This window comes from Dama dama, chromosome 30, assembly GCF_033118175.1.
Source record: "Dama dama isolate Ldn47 chromosome 30, ASM3311817v1, whole genome shotgun sequence".
Taxonomy (NCBI): domain Eukaryota; kingdom Metazoa; phylum Chordata; class Mammalia; order Artiodactyla; family Cervidae; genus Dama; species Dama dama.
The window spans coordinates 86,490,640-86,504,547 of record NC_083710.1 but is presented as its reverse complement, the minus strand read 5'-3'; positions in this window follow the sequence as shown (position 1 = coordinate 86,504,547).

Sequence of the window (13,908 nt, the reverse complement as noted above, 5' to 3'; positions counted from 1 at the left end):
GTGAGTGAGTCAGTGTCCTCTTTGGGTGGGTGATAACTGTCCCTGAGAATCCTAACAAGACTCCCAGGAACGTGGAACAAGCTACCTTTAAGATGCTTCCATTTCCATTCATTCCATCCATTCATTATGTGGAATCTATTCATTCATTTTATGAAAGGAATGTTTCATTTATTCAGTTGTAATATGTTCACTATTGCTGCAATGGACGTCTCTGTGCCTTTCCCTGGGCATCGCTGCAAGGGCTTCGCGGGCACCCACCTGCTGGAGAAAAGGCCTGTGCTCACCTTGAGCAGGTGTCTCCAAGTTACCTGCCAGGACTGCCTGCTTCCTCCATGTCTCACTAAGTGTCATGTCATCAGCCTTAGTCATTTTTATCTATTGGGACTTTACTTTTTCCTTTGCACCTGCAAGCTCCAAGACCTTTCAAAATGACTTTTAAAAATATTTTTCTGTTTAAAAAAATGAAAAAGTGTTTCAGTGATTTCCTTGGTCCCATTTCGCCGGTGGGAGTAGTCATCTGTCAGTGGGCGTGTAGAATCTTTTGTGGAACACAAGCTTCCTGACATTTCTTGTTTCCAGTCAATCAGGATAAAACACACCAGATAACAGTTCAGTTTTTCAAAAGAGGATTAGTTTGGGGATTACTTTCTGGCTGAAAGCAATCGGAACTCTCCCAGATTATATGGGAATGTATTCCCAGGTGCTGCTAGTGGTAAAGAACTCGCCTGGGTTGGGAAGATCCCCTGGAGAAGGACATGGCAACCCATTCTGGGGCTCTTGCCTGGAGAACCCCACGGACAGAGGAGCCTGGCGGGCTACAGTCCACAGGGTTAGCAGAGTCGGACACGACTGAGCGACTTACCACACATTCATAGTACCGAAGCACATAGAAAAACAAAAGAATTCAAGGCAGTGCTGGAAACCGATTCCTCTCTTTTTCATCCTGGACACCTGCAGTATCTTTCTGTGGGTGGACATCCTTCCCCTTCTGATAGGCCACTTCTGTCCGTGTTCTGCAGTAAAAGTTCAGAAAAGAAAGGAAATACTTTCCTATAAGAAGCTAGCTATGCCTTCAGCAGCTCTTCAGAGAGAACCAGGAGCAGTCTGCCTGCATCCCGCGTGGTCCTGGACCACCAGTGGGCGCCCCCAGCTAGAGCTCCCTCCTCCAAAGGCAGAAGGGGGAGGCCCTGCCCAGGACATGGGCTGGTGAGGTCCCCCACGCCCATGATGTGATTCAGTTTCTCAGAAAACAGGTAGAAAATGAAGTGGCATTCCTGTGCTCTCGAATTCCTTACTAGAGGAATAAAAGGAAGTTATTACTCCATCAATCTAGGATCTGTTTCCTGCAGAGGAAAGGGTGTGACAGTAATTTAACCGAAAATCTGTTCAACAAATCTTACGCAGTCCTTAGTCATTGACTCATTGGTCACATTCATGTTTATTCAGGGATGGAGCTGAGCCAAGACTTCTCTGCCGTGATTCAATTCCTTTTCACCCATTTCTTTCTTTTTCTCACCTGGAGTGCCCAGCATTCTCGTGCAACAGAGCTAAGACGCACTGAATAAACAAAATGAGTCCTCTGTCCCCTGACCCAACCACTCAGCAGAGGGCAGAGAGGAACAGGAGAGAGGATATTTGAATAGAACTAAAGTCAGTTTATCTGACTGATGAATCACAGCGTAAAACAGACATCTGCTCTATGACCACTTGCTTCTTATATTGACAACCTCAAAGATATTCGGAAAGCTTAACTAACTTCTGGCTTAACAATCCTATGAGGAATTAGCTGGTTTGGGAACTCTCTCCTATACCCATTTCTTTGAGGGAAAAAAAGTATCTTTCATAAAGATTTGGATGATCCAAGAATGGATCCAAGAATGGATTCCTTCCAGAAATGCAGAGGTACCTAAAAATAGATCCAGGTAAAACTGGCTTCCTCAAGTACTTAGAATATGGCAAATGGTTGCATACAAATAATTACTACATTTCAGAAAAAAAGGATTCTGTTTTCTGATGGAAATATATACATTCAGTCAGTTTCTGCTGCCATTACAGTGAAACTTGATTTGGAAGGCCAAGTGCTAATCGCTCTAATTGAACCAGGAAGTAATGGTATGTTTTTAAACATAGACAACTCTGGTTACTTCTTATACAAAACATGATGCTGGTGACTGGCAAGGTTGATTTCTATTTCTTTATGGCTATATTCGAAAGAGGAGAGTGTGTGTATTTATTGGAGCTTAATTTTGTAGTGCTAAGTCGCTCAGTCGTGTCCAACTTTGTGCGACCCCATGGTCTGTAGCCCATCAGGCTCCTCTGTGCGTGGGGTTCTCCAGGCAAGAATACTGGAGTGGGCTGCCATGCCCTCCTCCAGGGGATCTTCCGGACCCAGGATCGAAGCCGTGCCTCTTAGGTCTCCTGCATCGGCAGGCAGGTTCTTTACCGCTCAGCCTCACACCGGGAAGCCCCATGCTGACACACAGGCACCTCAAACAGTACCTGGTCAGATCTGATCACCTCAGAAACGTTGGGAGAAATAGAGTGTTATACCCATGTAGGAAACATTACTTATGAAATTCTGTCTGTCTTTACAGATGAATAAAGCAGAGTTTGCAAGTGTTTTTAGAGATTTACTTGAAATTTTGTTATTAAATGTGAGAAGTAGAAAGATAGGTCTCAGGTGTACAGCCTCAGAAGTCAGATACATCTGGATGCCGGATTTTGTTTCACCATCTTAACAAACTCTTTCCTGGCCCGAATCTAGAAACCCATCTTATTCAGATAGCCATCTTGGTAGGATGATAACTGCACGCTTTAACCCTCATCATCGCAACGCAATCCTGGTGATCCCATCCACACCAGAGTTGACTGCTGAGATTGTACTGATAGGAGAGGGTCTAACAGTCAGATGGGGCGGGGGAGGCTCATGAGAAAGAGTTTGTCATCTTTAAAGAGAAACCAAAGAAAAAGACAGCCTTCCCACACGGTCACAGCTCTGCTCACGACAACGTAGAGCCAGGCTGGCTATTCCCCAACTGCTGTGCTGCCCAGGTGACAGGTGAAGGGTAGGAAGAAAGCCTGGGTCTCTGTGGAGTTAAACCAACTCTATGTGTTCTGGGGACTTCTTACACCGAGGAATTGCTACTGTTGTTTAGTTGCTAAGTCGTGTCTGACTCTTGTGACCCCACGGATTGTAGCTCACCAGGCTCCTCTGTCCATGGAGTTTTCCAGGCAAGAAGACTGGAGTGGGTTGCCATTTCCTTCTCCAGGGGATCTTCCCAACCCAGAGATCAAACACAGGTCTCCTGCATTGGCAGGCAGATTCTTTACCACTGAGCCATCAGGAAAGCCCATATTGAGTTATACTTTTTCCTTATTCTTTAAGCCAATTCGGGACAAAAGTAGATGTTAATGCATCCCAAAGTATCCTAACCAATTCTGCTGGCTTGAGGATATTCATATTCCTACAACCAAAGAACTTTTTACAGAACAGTTTCAAATGTTCTTTTGAAAAGTTTCCAAATGTCTATATTGAAAAAACTACAGTGTCAAGAGGAAAGGTCAGTATCCATCACTAGAAAGACTAGTCACTCGTTAAGAAGAGTCTTATTTCCATTTCTACTACAGAGTTACTTTTTGACAACTTCAGTTATTTAGCAGAGTCAGTTGGTAAAGAATCTCTCTGCAATGCAGGGAACCCCGGTTCAATTCCTGGGTCGGGAAGATCCGCTGGAGAAGAGATAGGCTCCAGTGTTCTTCGGCTTGTCTTGTGGCTCAGCTGGTAAAGAATTCACCTGCAATGCGGGAGACCTGGATTGGGAAGATTCCTGGAGAAGGGAAAGGCTACCCACTCCAGTATTCTGGCCTGGAGAATTCCCTGGACTGTTACAGGCCATGGGGTCGCAAAGAGTCGGACACAACTGAGCGACATTCACTCTCAGGGAACTTCACATCTTTAAAGGCGTTGCTATGTGCAGATGTACTGAATGCACCTGTGTTCTCCATGTGGTCTGGGAATAAACTCAGTCGCCTCTTTCAGAAATGAATATAGAAAATCAGAACTGTGGGTCACCATGTAAGGAGGGGGGCTTCCCTGGTGGCTCAGATGGTAAAGAATCTGCCTGCAGTGTGGGCGACTGGGGTTTGATTCCTAAGTTGGGAAGATCCCCTGGAGAAGGGCATGGCAGCCCATTCCAGTATTCTTGCCTAGAAAATCCCCACGGACAGAGGGGCCTGGTGGGTTACAGTCCATGGGGTCACAAGAGTCTGACACGACTGAGCGTCTAAGCCCAGCACAGCATGTAAGGAGGGAATCACTTCAGATGAAAGAAAAAAATCAAGGGAAGCCCAGGGCATTCTGAGAAGAATGCAGCCTGAATTCATCTTTTTTATCATTCCTACGGGCTCTGACTCATCCCTCTTTCTTGAGACAAACTAGGGGAGGCTGGAGGCCGCTGGATGTTAGTGAGACCCTTAGGTCTTACAGAAAAAAGCTGTGACCTTCTTCTCCCAAAGCCAGCTTTGGCAGTACTGAACCTGGGACCGAGGTCTCAGTGGGTCTTGGAATAAACAGCAGAGCAGAAATCTGCGGGCCCAGGCACTGGGGGGGGATCAACCCCACATATGTATGCTAGGCGTCCTCAACCTGGGGAGGGCCCAGAAGAACCAGGTAGAGCGGAGCTGGTCCTCCCGTCCCTGGGGCTGGGAGGAGGTAAGGAGGCAGGGGACGCGAGTGTCTCTCCGAATGCAAGTCCCTCATGGGTAGACTGCAGGCTTCCCCGTGGGCACCGGCCCGGCTTATCTGGATGGAGAGGACTTGGTTTCCCACCAGCTGAACCAGCAGAGGAAAGGGACGAGATGCTTAGGAGAGGTGAGACGGCGCAGGAAGAGAGAACACAGCGATCCTCCTGCACACACAGGAAACAGCGGCGGCGGGGACACCGGAATTTAAAAATTAATGGAAAATTCAACTGTAGGCGATTATCTGATGAACTATAAAAGATTCCCACAATTTCCCAGTGAAACAGTTGGAGAGATGAATTACAAAGCAAAGGATGGTCACTTATGAGCTCTGAATTACTGGCCAGCTGGCTTAAGTGGAAGTAAAACCTCAAAACACAGAGAGACTTCATGCTAACACTACAACACAGGTGGGACAGGTTGGGATGGGGTGGGGGATAGATTAAAAGACAATGATTTAAAAGCTTGTAGAAGAAAACACCTTTCTTAACTTATGAAGGACCTCAAAGCTCATTTGGAGAGTTCTCGCCAAGTAGAAACTCAGAAAAATAGACCCAAGCAAGACCTGATGAAATTCTTGAATGTAGCAAAATGTGTAGGCTATGAAAATTTGTGAGATGCTTCTAAATCTATTTTTATGAGGAAAATGACAGCTTCAATTGCATATTTTAGGAAAGAAGAATGGTAAACTGTTCATACAGTCTGAAAAAATTAAAGAAGTAAAAGCAAATAAGCTTAAAGATAAAGAAATGCAAAAAAGAAGAAAAGAAATTAATAAAATAGCAAGCAACCACACAATAGAGAGGATAAAGAAAAGTGGTTATTTGAAAGACCAAATAGAACTAATAATTTGAGGGGAGACAAATTGAAGAGAAAAAGAAAGTAGAAAGCTGCATTAACAAATGAAAAAGGGGATGTTTCTGGAGCTATTACAGATGCTAAAAAGATAACAAATGAACAAATTCTGCAGTAATAATAAGGGGAAATAGGAGTTGACGTACATTTATATCGTGTGCAAGAAAAACGAATTAAGAAAGGGAAGGAGGTTGCCAAATGAGGGGCGGTCCCCACTTAGTTCTTCATTCATGTTCTAGGTGCTAGAAGGAAAGAAAAATTGAAAACACTGGCTTCACAGAGCTTACACTCTACTGTATAAGATCATTCATTTTGAACAATTTCCAATTTGATTGGATAGGTTTATGCAAAATAGTTTCTTACCTGGTTCTCAATTTCAGTTTTAATATGTGGCGGTCTCTCTCTCTTTTTTCTAGCTGTCCAAAAAAATTGTCTTCTTTGGGAGGATCACCAAAACTTACTTGTTTTGTTACTGTTGTCGAAGTAATCAGCAGATGGTTTTACTTATTATCTTTATGAGTTGCCTCATTCTACTTAAGTTTATTTTGCTGTTCTTTGCTCTGACTTCAGTTGAAGACTGAAGACTTCACTTCCTTTCTTACTTGATCTCAATATACAGGCTATTAAATTTCTTATAAGTATTGCTTAGTGAATTTAATCTTATTTGATAAGCAATGCTTTATCATAAATATTTTAAAGAAAATCCTACCATTTGATTTGAACTACTTGGACTCAAAAGTCATTTTATGACATATTCAAGTTTTCAAGCATTTTTTTCCATTGTATTACTAATTTCTACTTAAAGCATTATAATTTTCTTTTGCTATTTCTATTTATGAAATTTAATTAGTTTCTTTGTGGATTAATAATACTGTCATTTGTCTGAATATAACACAGCTCAGTTCAGTCGCTCAGTCGTATCCAGCTCTTTGCAACCCCATGAACCACAGAACGCCAGGCCTCCCTGTCCATCACCAACTCCTGGAGTTTACTGAAACTCATGTCCATTGAGTCGGTGATGCCATCCAACCATCTCATCCTTCGTCATCCCTTTCTCCTCCTGCCCTCAATCTTTCCCAGATTCAGGGTCTTTTCAAATGAGTTAGCTCTTCGCATCATGTGGCCAAAGAATTGGAGTTTCAGCTTCGAGACATCAGTCCTTCCAATGAATACCCAGGACTGATCTCCTTTAGGATGGACTGGTTGGATCTCCTTGCAGTCACAGGCACTTGAAAATAAGGCACAACCTTATTCATTCTATTATTTAAGTCTTCAATATCCTTATTTTTAAAATGGTCTGTCACAGACTAATGGAGATCAACTCTGACAACTAATCCTTTTTTCTGTGTATTTCCCTTTGTTTCTCCTTTGGTTTTCGTTTTACAATTACTGAAGTTATGTTATTTATTACATGATTTAGTACAAGGATATTCAAAAAAGAGGAAGATAGTTACTCATGTCTAAGAAAAGAGATTCTTTTTCCCCAGATGTACAAGGGACACAAAGTTTAATCAACATGAACAACTCAAAAAAGGAGTGGTTTACAGGCTGCTGTGAGAGCTTGCAAGGTTGCGAGATCAGACCTTCTAGAGGAAGCCTATTTGCAACAAGACTCTGTGTCCTATGAAAAGGTTCTCTGTTTTCTTGCTCCTGAATCTGAGCTGACTCTGTGAGCTGCTTTGACCAGTAGGATATGGCAGACATGACCGAGTTCCAGTTTCCACTCTCTTGGACTACGTTCCCGAGAGCACCATGTAAGAATGTTAGTCTGACCTTACTGGGGGATAGGATGACACGTGGAGCGTCACAGCCAAGAGCCAGCACCTGCTGCCAAATGTGTGAGTGAGGCCATCTCGAACCTTCTGGCCCAGCCTGGCTGCAGGGAACTGCGTCCACAAGAGAGAACTAGGATGTGGCCGGCAGAAGAATCCCCATGGGAAGCCCACAGAATCACAAAAGTGACACATCATCACTTCTGTAAGCCACTAAGTTAGCATGGGTCATTGCTTAGCAACAGATAACTGAAACATCACATTCATTGGTTGTAGTTAATATAAACAGAAAGCACTACAAACAGCCAATCAATGTGTTGTTTCCTTGAAAATGTAAAGACACATTCACAGATAAACTCTGACGCAAAGAGGTATGCAAAACTGAAGTTAGAAACCACCCAGAAAGTGGAAGGAAAACTACTTAAATACTAAAACAGTAAAGGCAACGTTCATTAGTAAAACTATAGCACTGAAAACTAAGCTATGGCCAAAACATACGATATTCAAAGGAATCAAATGCTCATCTTTAGAAACTGGAGAAGGAACAAAATCAGGCAAAATAATCCAGGAAATGAAAACTAGAAAGGATAATAAACATTGATGATTAATTGTTAATTATGAGCAAAACTCCAGGAGACAGTGAAGGACAGGGAAGCCTGAGGTGTTGCAGTCCATGGGGTCGCGGAGAGTCAGACACAACTTAGCGACTGAACGTCAACACATGTATTGCTGGTTAGAATGTGAGTAAAGGGTACTCTTTCAAAAGTGTAAATTAATAAAATTTTTTTGGAAACTGATCTGGCAATATCTAGTAACAGTGAAAACACAGACACTTAAACTCAACAATCTTACTGCTGAGAATCTATCCATAAGAGGGGAAAGCATTAGAAAATTGCATATATATAAAGCCTCAAGAAAAACTAAATTCCATTATGTTTAGTCCTCTATTGGAAATCTGCAACTTCTCTTCTGCTTTCCTGCTACTCAAAATATAAACACTCTCTGAATCTCAAACTGTTTTATTACCAAGTCTGATTGTGCAACAGAAATACAATTTTATAGGAAAATTTTAAAAAGCTGTATTAAATAACCGTGGAGAGTCATAAAATGTGTTTAGTATGTCAGAATTCATAAGCTGCATTTATTGTTAATTATATCTGAATGTACTACACTTGAAATGAATTTGCTGATTTTTTGTCTATTCCTTTTAAATGTAAGCTTCTTTGTTCTACCACTAGTATAAAAAAAAAAGAAGGTGATTTCCAGAATTTTAACCAAAAGCATAATCAATTATCTCACAGCTACAGCTGTTTACATACTTTAAACTGAATAATAATTTTCTAATAGTTCCAAAAATGAAACACAATCCAGACCATGTCAGTTATTTCCACACTCAAGAGAAGTGATCCTGATCACTAATCAACCAGCAGTACTAGTAATAATTAACCAAGGCTCTGCTGTGCTTAGCTGTTCCGTTGCATCTGACTCTGTGTGACCCCATGGCCTGTAGCCCACCAGGCTCCTCTGTCCACGCGGTTCTCCAGGCAAGAATACTGGAGTGAGTTGTCATGCCCTCCTCCAGGGGGTCTTCCCAGCCCAGGATCGAATCCAGGTCTCCAGCACTGCAGGCGGATTCTTTACCATCTGAGCTACCAGGGAAGCCCAATCAACCAAGGACAATAAGTCAGATAAAATAAACCGTACTCTGCTGGTGACTATTAAAATCCCTCAGCATTTTAGAACACCGATCTTAAACCATTACCTGTAGACATTTTTTGAGACTTTTTAAAATTGAGGTATAAAAAAACTGGCATACGACATTACATTAGTTTCAGGTATACAACATAATTCCATCTTTGTGAACACTGCAAAGTGATCACCACAGTTACCATTTATCCTGTACGATGGATCCTTCCCCCATTTCATTCACCCCTACAAACCCTTTCCTTCCCCTCTGATAACCACCAGTCTGTTCTCTGTATCTGTGAGTATTATTTTGTCTGTTTTATATCTGCCACCACATGCAAATGAAATCATACAGCATTCGTCTTTCTCAGTATGATTTATTTCACTTGGCATAATACTGTCACAGTCCATCCATGTTCTCACAAATGGTAAGACCCCTCCTTTTTCATGGGCAAGTATTATTCCACTACATGTGTATATACACATACATATACTACATTTTTTACTTAAAAGTTGCATTGAAATACATGTAACATAAAAGTTACCACCTTACCCTTTTAAAAAAAATTGAACTATAGTCGATTTACAATGTTGTATTAGTTTCTCATGTACAGCAAAGTGATTCAGGTAAACATGTAAACATATTCTTTTCACTAGACTATGCTATGGTCTTTATTACAGGATATTGAATATAGTTCCCCATGCCATACAGTAGGTCCTTATTGTTTATCTATTTTATATATAGCAGTTGGTATTGACCTTACCCTTTTGAAGTCACTTTTCAGTTTCTCTTTAATATGGTTGGCTTTTGAACTTACAGTTCTCACCCCATCCCAGATAAGGACAGGTATTTCATTTTGGGAAACTCCTGTGTGCCATGGATTTGCAAGAAGGAGAGGAATACTTGAGGGCATTGTACACCACCTCTCAGGTTCCAGCAGGCAGCAGTGTGAGGGGACAAAGCCCCGGGCGGCACTCAGAAAATCTTTCTGTGTATCTTTTTAGTCTCACACCACGCTTATACTGTCAACTCTTCTGACAAGAGATGTGCAGAAATCTTCCCCCATCAGTAGTTCTCTGCGAAACCAGCTGGCTGTCCATTTCAATTCTGATATTGAAATGGATATCAGAATTGGATACTGATATGGCTGTAAGCTGTATATCTCAATTCTGATACGTCTGTCTGGGGTTATGTCAGATTCCGCAGGTTGAGGGCTCAGCCCCACAAGACATCCCCCCCCACCCCCCACTTCCAATGCTGATCGCAGGTCCAGGCTGTCTCTGTGTTCCTCCTCCCCTCCTCCTTCTCCTCCTCGTTCTCATGTAACATGTCCGGGTGCCAGATGGAGGAGGCGGGGCTCACAGACTTCTGCCTCTAACATGTAGAGAATCCAGATATTCACAGGTCTAAGCATATTTGCTACAGCTGATGATCTAACAAATAAACTTCATCTGTTAAAGGGACCTGAAATCTGAAGTTCACTATACGCTCTTGAGTTTTCCAATTAAGTTTAGATCCTTCAAATTTCAACATTATGAAAATACTTCTATTTTTAAAATACCCATAAACATATTAGGTTGAAAATGTATGATGGAGAACATTGTGTATCTAATGCTACTGTATCCCTAGGAAGTAGTGGTTGACATAAACGGACAGATTGAGATGATTGATCGATAGATCGATAGATACACATGGATGGCGGATATACGGACTACTTTATACATAAAAATATATGTGCATATATAATAGGACTTCAACGGTGGCTCAGACGGTAAAGCGTCTGCCTACAATGAGGGAGACCCAGGTTCAATCCCTGGGTCGGGAGGATCTCCTGAAGAAGGAAATGGTAACCCACTCCAGTGTATATGATTGTTGTTTGTCAATTTACAACTGAAATGTTTTAAATAACATTTATTTGAGGTAATTTACAAGCTGATCCACAACACCCTGACTTTTAAAACTAGCCATTTTATTTTTAAAATTATTATTTGGCTGTGCCCTGGGGCTTGTGGGATCTTATTAACAGTTCCCAGACCAGGGATTGAACCCCCACCCTTCAACAGTGAAATTGCAGTGTCTTAATCACTGCACCGCCAGGGAATTCTCACAATGCTCTGACTTGTAACACCAGACGTATCACTAAAAAAAGACTACTTCTGTGAACTAGGGGAGGGGAAAATTATTAAAGCAATCATACACCAAAAAATTCTCCATTATCTTTTCAATATTAAGTACAAGAAAATCCACATTTTTGTCCAAGTTTTCTTTTTATTAAGAATTATTTCTCTTATACTTTGTGAACACACTTCATGTTAATTAAAAGTCAAACAATGTTGAGTTCTGTCCCTACTAATGATCTCTTTCTTTCTTCTTCCCTGACAGCAGTCGTTCCCTGATCTCTAATTAGTATCAATAGGTTAATATACTGTGTATATTATATAGTCAGATGGCATAAACAGATTTTATACCAACACCTCTTTATTCATATATATATATGTATATATATACCCACCTACATATTACTCTATTTATGTATATGATTTCTAATGGACTAATACTGCTCACATTGCGCTGCAATAGCTTTTCTTCAGTAAAATAAACCATGGGCATTTTTCCAGATCAAACTTACAGATTTTAATTCCTTTGATAATTTATTATTTCCCACTGATGGAGTGTCAAGCTCTTTTGTTGTTTCATTGTTTTGGCTACTACCAAAGGAAAAAAGTCACATTACAGTATAATTCTACACAGGCTCTCATCTAATTATATTTTTAGGACAGACGTCTCAATGTGAAAACTGGGTTAAAAAGTGATAAAACAAAACTTGTTGTGGAACAGTTATGTACAGTCTGGTCTCTGAAATGTAACAGTTCACCATCCTGCCTGCACCTTGCTTCTGACGACGTGCAGTCAGTGGTACTGGTTGTGTCCCCCTTTCGCCGTCCGATTGCTGTGGACTCTGCTCTTTGATAAAAGGAGCCATCCGAAGCTATGACCTCAGTTTGCTAGTCTTGTTCACTGTGATACTTTATGCCAAATTTTACCACCCATGTGTAATTACATCTGCGACTGACACTCAGCAAGCTCAGGAGCGCCCCAGTTGAGGAGTAAACTCATTCATTCAGACCGTGAACAAGGCTACAAACCTTGTTCCAAATAACCAAGCGCCAGCTACTCCCAGTGGCGCTAGAAGTGAGGAACCCATCCGCCAGTGCAGGAGACTTGGGTCTGATCCCTGAGTCGGGACGATCCCCTGGAGGGGGAAATGGCGACCCACTCCAGCATTCTTGCCTGGAGAATCTCATGGAGACGGGTGGGACACAGTCCATAGGGTTGCAAAGAGTCAGACATGACTGAAGTGACTTAGCAGGCACACAGGGCCATCGACAGCCCAGAGCTGAATAAAACATCTCATTCTCTGTCTCCTCTGACTTCTCTCCGTCTCCTGCTCCTCAGGTGAGGTCCTACATTCTCCTTTCCTTTTAGACTCTTGCCCTAAACATTCTCATCCACCCTTTCCTGTTTTTAAAACTGTGGACAAATACACATAACACAAGACTGACCATTTTCTCCATTTTTGGATGAGCAGTTAGGTGCATGAAGTACAGTCACACCGCTGTCCACCACCTGTTCTTGCAGTGTCTCTGATGGTGACTCAGACCCCATCTTTAGCCCAGAGCTCCTTCCCCAAACCAGAGGCCTTTTCAGCATCTTCTTTTGGATGTTCTACCCCTCAGGTGTCTCTTAGACGAAAACAACATAAACCATCTCCAGCTAATCAGGTAGAAAAGGATTCTAATGAAGGGATGCAGGGGAACTTCAGGCATCTTTGGAAAGAATTAGAGAATCATGCTTCATGATGTTTGGAGCATGGGTATGTATATATATATACACACATATATTCACACAGACACACATATATATGGACTTCCCAGGTGGCGTTACTGGTAAAGAACCTGACTGCCAAAGAGACAATAAAAGAGGTGGGTTTGATCCCTGGGTCAGGGAGATCCCCTGGAGGAGGGCATGGCAACCCACTCCAGCGTTCTTGCCTGGAGAACCCCATGGACAGAGGAGCCTGGCGTACTGCAGTCCATGGGGATGCAGAGTCAGGCATGACTGAGCAACTATCACTCACTCCCCTTGATAAGACAGGAGTTACATTCTCTAACCAGACCCAACTACTCACCATCTTTAGGGTGTAAAGCAAGAGTTGGAGAGTGATACAGGAATGTAGAAAAAATTACCCTTTGAAAGTTACGAACTAGAGATCTGAAAACTGCTCCACTGGGAATCCAGGTTGGTGATCCCACAAGGAGGCACACTAGGGATCCTACTTTGCCCCAGATCGACCCGGGCAACAACGGTATCTTCCAGGTGACATCTTCACCTCTGCTTGCAGGGGGCCACTTTCCTGTCATCTCGCTGGTTCTGACATGATCTAAGCAAACAGATCTCTGGTTAGGGAAAGCAAGCTACAGACCCCTAAAAGTCGAGTGACTGTTGGGGCATCTTTATAATCAATCCCAAATCATTAACTCAATACTAATGACAAGAAAAGCAGAATTTCACGAAAAGGCATTTTATGAACTCTCAAGGCAACATTAGCTAAGAACACTTAAAATCCATTCATTCCTAGATTAACGTAACTAATCAAATGCTTTGGGTCTCATTCACTGGCAGTTCACACATAGGAAATATTTAATATTAGCCTAAATGAAATGCATGTAGGAGAATAATATGAGGGAACAGAAAGTAGATCTAACTTCTACTTTCTATTCACACCAATAAAAATTCATTAATTTCAGTACAAATTCAGTAGTTTATTTGACCACTGAGGAAGCATTAATGTCC